Genomic DNA, 8,282 nt, shown 5'->3' on the forward strand with positions numbered 1-8,282 from the left:
TTTATTATTTCTTTTCTGTTTAAATCATTTAATCCATTTATCCATTTTATAAAAATATGCCTGTTGCACTATAATTACCTTTGTAATATTCGCCAACCACCGAACAATTTTATTTTAAATTTTGAAAATTTTTATTGTTTTCATCAATTTGAATTTTGAATTTTAACGGTTTCGAATTATTGCGAGGATAGAAACAGTAATCGGGATGACGTGCCATGATTAGCGTGGGATTACTGTAGCAAGATTATCCGGGCGTTACATCATAAGTGCCATTTCAACAAACTAGAAGTAGTACAAGCTAGAAAAGAATGCGAGATGTAACCTATATCACACTTCCAAGTCAAACGGTCTTATGATAAGTGATTGTTGCAGGTTACACAACAATACTACTTTGATGTAAGAACATGGTGTGATAGACAGATATTGTATGTTCTAGAAACAGGAACACGTGTCTTATTCACAAGTATAATGTGTAAAGTAAGCAGATGGAATTCAACAAAATTAGAAGCAATACAAGCTAGAAATCATACATAACATGCAACCACATATAACAGTGCCAAATTAGAGGGAGCACCTGTGATGGTGCACTAGGGGAGACGTGCTCATCATCAACACAGCTACGTTGAGTGTCTATGCATGTGTTGTCTTGAAAATCATCTTGGGGGGATGGAGGAGTAGAATCTGTAGTGGCCCTCCGTTTGGAAGGAGCACCTTTATCTGCTGCCTTGCTAACTTCCTTCCGCTTTATTGATTTTGAATTGTCAAGTAAAACCGACAAGAAAAAGCAATAAAATTCTCTCTTCAGAACTAATTCATGCATGATACTGACAATCACTACTTTGATGTAAGGCAAACACATGATACCAGGATGGAATATGTACGAAAAACAGGACGACATGGCATATTCACAACTGTTTGTGTAAACTAAGCAGAAACCATTCCAACAAATAAGAAGCAATGCAAGCTAGACACCACATGAAATATGCAACCAATATGACTCTGCCAAGTTAAAAGCGTCCCATCATAAATGGCATTTCATCAAATTAGAAGCAGCGCATGGTATAAATCATATGAAAGACGCAACTAATATCGCACTGCATATACTAAAGGTGTCTCGTCATATTGATTGATGCGGGATACAAAAAACAATAGTTTTATGTAAGGACATGCTTAATAGACAGATGTACTATGTACTAAAAACAGGAAGGCATGTCACATTAACAAGTATAATGTATAAACTAAGAGGAATAGCACATGCAATTTAACCAGATTGGAAGAATTACAATCTAGACACCATATGCAACATGCAACCACATATCACAGTCAAGTTAGAGCAAGCACCTGCGATGCTACTGTAGGGGAAATGTGGTAATCAACTACAGAGCTACGTTCACTATCTTCATCTAGCCTTGCTGTTTCTTGAGAATCATGTCGGGAGGCTGACGCTGCATTCCTTAAATGAGGATCTTTACTCACAGTAGTCCACTGGCCTGACTGCCTTATCATAAGTGATTGATGAGGGATACACAGGAACATTAGTTTGATGTAAGAACATGGTTAATAGACAGATGTACTAGTATGTATCAAAAATAGGAAGGCATGTCATATACAAAGGTATAATGTGTAAGCTAAGCAGATGCAATTTAACCAAATTGGAAGCAATACAAGCTAGACATCCGGCTGGAGTGGTGAGCATGATCGTCTAGGACCTGAGATCCTGGTGGGAGGTGGGCTTCTTCGCCACCATCGTGGATTTTTAGTTGGCTTCCAGGTGATGCTTGTCTGTGTTGGGCTTGTCACTGGCTCGGCCAGTGCCCTGACTAGCAGTTTGTCTTCTGGTGCTCACGGGATGGTGGTTCATGTAAAAAAATATCTTTCCTTATCTTAATAAAGACCAAATTCGGCCTTTTGAATACAAGCTAGACACCATATGGAACATGCAACCACATATGACACCGCGAAGTTAAAGCAAGCACCTGAGATGGTGCTTCATTGCGAGCGAGGTCATCAACTCCAGATCTACGTTTACCGTCTCCATCTGCTGACACTGCACCCTTTATAAGGGTGAAACGTGTCTGGCCTATCCGCGTACGATGCTGGAGCGACTTCTCTCTTTTCTTTTTTTCTTCTCTCATGGCGGTAGAGTCTGAAATACCCTTGCATAAGAACACAATAGTGAGAGTAAGGTTGAAGTGTGTGTAGAACTAGTGCATTGTAAAAGTAGCAGATAGCAGGTGGCTGAAAAATAAATGGCACCACATATGATAGCTCTACAACATTGCATGGCAAACAAAATTAGATTCTACTCTGTATGATTTTGTAATATATGAGCACAGGAAATGCAGGTACTCCTCTAGCACACCACCACATGTGATCATATCAAGATAACAGTCGACTGAAAATAAATTGGTCAGTCGATTTTTTATGAACCGTCCGATCTATAAGGAACGGGCAGATGGCCTTTGTCTACCTCCCGCTAGTCGCTATTGACGATCTTTCTCGAACCGCCAGCGACCACCGGCCCAGACCCCTGCCTTCGGCGCCCCGCCCTCCCCTAAACCTCACACCACCGCCATGCTTGGCAGCGCCCCCAGGCCATACCTTTAATCCCGGCGACCTCTAGATCGGGCACCAGCAGCTCTAGGCCCCACACGCCCCTAAGATAAACACCGAGGCGCTTCTTCCCTGGCAAAATAGGCGGACTAGCGCCTATTACACTGGGGAATGCTTCCGTTAATTGGGAATCAACTGACCAGGAATTGAAATCCAGGGGGGCGACAGACCTCTAGCTAAGGTGAAATAGTATATGAGGAGAAACGTTGTGCATCGCGAGTTACTAGGAACATCTAGTATCAAGAAGAAGTGGTCAACTAGTGTCTTCTGTGGGATGAATACCGTGCAAGCAGACACATAAGATTTGCATGAATAAGGGAAGAGGAGTACCATTTCCGGTTGCCAGTGTGGTCTCCTCCATATGTCGCAGCGATCTTCTTCTTTTTGTCGGGGGAACCAATGTTTTGGAGGACGGTGGAGCCTTGGACGAACCCATGGCCAAATTGTTGACTATGTTGCTGTGGCCGTATGTCGGCGGAGGGAAAGCAGATCCGATGCGGCGAAGGACGGCGTAGCAGGTACAACTCCGGTGCGGTGAACGGTGGCAAAGTTGGAGCGGCAACGGTGAGGCACAGGACGGCGTGGTTGAACTGGCTCGGGTACAGATGGCTCGGCCTCGGCTTCAACTACTAGCCGTGGAGGGCATTGCGGTTGAGGTTGCGGTGGATGATGATGTTGAGGAGGGCGGAGGTTGATGGGTGGGATGGGGTGGTGGACGAAGGACGCCGGGCTTTCGCGGCTGGTGGAGAGGTTGTTCTTGCACCCATAGAGTACGAATGGTGGTCGGACGGGTGGGCCAGGGGGGGAGCTAAGGGAGAACCATGTTTTGGTCTGGGACGTGCTTGTTTTTGGATTTTTTGAACATATGGGATGCGCTTGTTTGAAATTTGGGGAAAGTACAAACTTTGCCCCCTCTTAAATTTCGGGCCAACTGCGGGTCGAGGGTAGGATGGTAATCCCATGTGTCCCATATAGTGGGCGGGAGCGATTTCGACCGCTCTCATGTGTGCTTAGGTGACCATTGTGTATGAATGTTTTTCGAAGGTGGTTGCGTGGCGTTTAGGTGAAGCTACAAACCTACCCCAGTTTAGACCTTTGGACGTCGGGCTGGTAGGTTTCACGGGTCGGAGTTAGAAAAGTAATTTCCTTGTACTACCAAACATTGGTCTCACGCAGTTTCGGGCGAGTAGAGCCTCTTTTGGCGCTTTGTTCGAAGTTTTGAAACAGAAGCATTCACGTTTAGAGTACTCTTGAACTTTGAGGATTGACCTAAATAGACAACGTTAAATTTGACCATGTATGTTTGAAAACCTCATTAAATTATCCGCTTCTTTTTGAAATTTTGACACTTGAAAATCCTATAAATACGATTATTTTGGAATGCAGGAGCTAAATTTGAATCTAATTTGTACACGGCTACATATGCTATTATGTACAACATCAGAACAAAGATTGGTGCCCTCATAATTTAGGTATGATTTACAAATGCCATGATATCGAATTCAAATAATTGAATGGACTTCATGTTGAATTCAATTTTTTTAAACCACCTTAAGTTGAATTCAAATGTATGCTAGTTCATAGGTAGCTATTTATAATGTTCATTGTGTAACTTTGGTATGTATAATGTGCTTTACACACACAACATGAACTATACTCACATTTATATTCGATTGCTAAAGCGATGCATTGTCTGGAGTTCAAAATACTAACTATGTGGATCAATTATGTCGAATAGTAACATAGACATGCTCAAATTCGATAGAATCTAGATGTCTGATGGATCAATGACCGTTCCTTATGTGAATTGAAAATATGATGATCCCATCCTAATATTTGGATACAATTTATATCTTTAACCAATGTGTACATCCGTCTTTTATGTGTAGTTTCACTTTCCATCGGTGGTCTCTCACACATGCTCACACACTCTCTCCCGAGGTGTCTTTCTCGCAGACAAGCTCTCGATATAACCTTCCCTCCCTCTCGTAACCATTTACGATTGTTTTCACTAACCTTTATCACAAGCACTCTTCCTCTCACAAGCATACACATGCACAAACCTCATCGACCCTTTCTATATACATAGACCGACATACGTGTCTCCTGTACGCACATTATCTTTAGAACTGTCTCTCATGCATTGTCTCACACCTCTCTTCCTAATCGACGAGTATGATTCTAGCAGAGCATTCTGTAGGATGCCCCTTAAAGTTAGGTTGGATGAATAGTAATATCAGAGATAAGGGGTTACCTTAGTCCGAGAACCTAGGGTTACAAATCCTAGTTGGCTTTGTCAGTGGACACAGAGTCCTTCACATTTCTCCTATCTTTGTCTTGTACGACTAGTCATCCATGGTTCTCCCTAAATGCGTCACGGGCCGACCAATGTGGCGCAGGACGGAACCGAACTAAGGGCCTCACCTCGACCCACCGGACCTCGCGCGGTGACTCACCCTCTGCCTCAGGTCTCGTTATCTTCTCACACCCACACATACCAACACAGACACTAGACAAAAAAGATTCTCTTGGTGCCTCTATCCCCTCCCCCCTTGCATGTACACACTCAAGGGAATCTCTCACCGTGACATAATATTCGTCTCTCTCTAGACCACTCTCATTTCTCGTGCTATCTCTTCCACGCCCCCCTGCCGGTCCCTCTATCCATGCCTCTCTCGAATATGTAATACACACACATACCTCTCTAGGCCCTGCCAAATATATCAACTACACATTCACACATGTTACATCATGTACCCCATTGATCTAAAAAGCCCTCTCTTGACGTTTATTTCGCATACAACATTCCTTTTGAATAAAGTGTGGCCAAAAAGTTATTTTAGAATTTCTACATATATACAACATTACAAAGTTATATGGAGGAGTATGAATGTTAATTTGCATTGCATGGTGCCCACAATGATATTTATTCCGCACTATGAATTTGTATATTTTTATACTATATATAAAGTTAATCATAATAAAGCGAAACGAAGAGCATCTCTCTCTCCATCGCATACACGCCCTCTACGCCCCTTTCATGTACGCACACAAACAATCTCCAGGTCCCCTAAAAGTAAGCCCCCAACACATTCACGCGTGTTTCATCTTTCTCTCACGATATATACAATGATGATCATTGTATTTGAAGCGAAAGCACGATACATACATTGGACTTCAGAATCCACTCATTACAGTCACCATTTATGTTTTGTGGTTATTATAAAGTCACGAGTTCACCGTACAACTCTGTATTTGCACAAGACACGATTAGTTGACCAGTTAAACGCTCCACATGGCACCTCTAGTGTTGCATCACATTATCTCACTACCATTGGGACCACTTGTCGGCTTGTATCTACTCTACACTCTTACAAAAAATAGAGTTGGCGATGATGGCGTGCCTGCCATCCTGCAATATAGGCCGTCCAATTTATATCTGATGGATAGGAAGGAAACTATGGCAATTTTGCAAAAAGGTACCCACACACCTCTCCACATTTGCAAATAAGGCCTTCCCTCGTTCATCCTTTTCTCTCACAAGATAAACTAGTCATACAAATTCATCTTGATGTTACGTGCAACGCACGGGCATCTTGCTAGTAAGAATGAAAACAAACAAGAAAACAAATATTGGATGGTGGTTTGAAGTCATGACCGCGGGCATAGGGGACAAGGTGGACTTGTATTGGTATGCTGAGCCGTCTGTTTTAACACACAAGAGCTGGTGTGGTGATTATACACACACGCATGCATGCACACGAACTGCATGCACGCAACACTCACACGAACACATGCAGCCACGCACGCACGCAACACTCGCAAGTACACATGTAGCCACGCACGCACGCAACACTCATACACACACACACATTCGCATGCATGCATGCACACACCACACGGCCAACACACACTCTCACGCTCAAGTGCTCAACCTACACGTGCATGCGCACATATCAGGCCCTAACAGACACATACACAACCAGGTGATTACCGTGCACGGGTTGGAGTCTTGTCGCGCCTGCGTAAATTTGTGTTTATCTTACCTTTTTCCTATGTGAACTGACAGGTGGGACCCACAAGGAACATGGTGAATTTAACTAGTCAACATGGTGCCACGCAGACTATTTGGCCGGTCAACATAGTGCAATCCGATGCTAAACCGTGAGCAAGTGACCGTATAATCACCACAAAATGTATATAGTGACCGTAATCAACGTATTCTGGAGTTCGATGACCGTATTACACTTTTCTCTCTGTAGGTCCTCCAAAACTACATCTCCACACGTTCTCGCATGTTACATCTAATAACTATGCAATACAACACTACTACTATACTCTAACACAATAAATCATATGTGTTTTTAGTTTTACTAGATATCATATTGTTATTTAATTATTCATTTTGCATACATTAAAATTGCCTTTGAAATGTATGGCCAGTATCATCTACCGCCCGAGAAAAATCCCGCCCTTTCCTGTTTAATCGGGTTTGTATTGATGGATCGTGCGAAACATCAAAACTATAGTACTATACAGTACAAGTGATAGTTCACTGGGCCGCCGTGTCGTGTACTCCTCCATCGTAAGAGTGGAGCGCTCGCTTTCCTAAATGTTCTAGTCCCTTTCGTCGACATGTGGGACATCAAGCTACCGGGTCCACGTGCCATGCCGAAATACAGTGCAGAGCAGCAGGGGTGAAGCAACCCAGTCATGGCGTCGGTGTAGTAATGTGCAATGAGGCGGCAAATCACAAAGCTGCACCTTTTCCATAGTTAAGTTGGAGGGACTAAGTAATAATGCTAAAAAAGAAGTTGGAGGGACAAAGCAACCATCATTTCACTCGTTGCTGAATCCGCTTCTTCCTCATCTTCCTCAAGTTAACCACGGGTTGCTTATGCTGTTGTTCTGCCTCATGTGGGACGCGGATCGGCTTGGTAAAGCACTGACACGTGGGACTGCATGTTAGCAAACCACCAGGCCAATGTCCTCTAAAAATAAGAAACCTCCCCCGCCATCCACACGGAGTTTGTGATGATGGCGTGCCTGCCATCCTGCAATATAGGCCGTCCAATTTATATCTGATGGATAGGAAGGAAACTATGGCAATTTTGCAAAAAGGTACCCACACACCTCTCCACATTTGCAAATAAGGCCTTCCCTCGTTCATCCTTTTCTCTCACAAGATAAACTAGTCATACAAATTCATCTTGATGTTACGTGCAACGCACGGGCATCTTGCTAGTAAGAATGAAAACAAACGACAAAAAAAATATTGGATGGTGGTTTGAAGTCATGACCGCGGGCATAGGGGACAAGGTGGCCTTGTATTGGTATGCTGAGCCGTCTGTTTTAACACACAAGAGCTGGTGTGGTGATTATACACACACGCATGCATGCACACAAACTGCATGCACGCAACACTCACACGAACACATGCAGCCACGCACGCACGCAACACTCGCAAGTACACATGTAGCCACGCACGCACGCAACACTCATACACACACACACATTCGCATGCGTGCATGCACACACCACACAGCCAACACACACTCTCACGCTCATGTGCTCAACCTACACGTGCATGCGCACATATCAGGCCCTAACAGACACATACACAACCGGGTGATTACCGTGCACGGGTTGGAGTCTTGTCGCGCCTGCGT

This window comes from Triticum dicoccoides, chromosome 6B, assembly GCF_002162155.2.
Source record: "Triticum dicoccoides isolate Atlit2015 ecotype Zavitan chromosome 6B, WEW_v2.0, whole genome shotgun sequence".
Taxonomy (NCBI): domain Eukaryota; kingdom Viridiplantae; phylum Streptophyta; class Magnoliopsida; order Poales; family Poaceae; genus Triticum; species Triticum dicoccoides.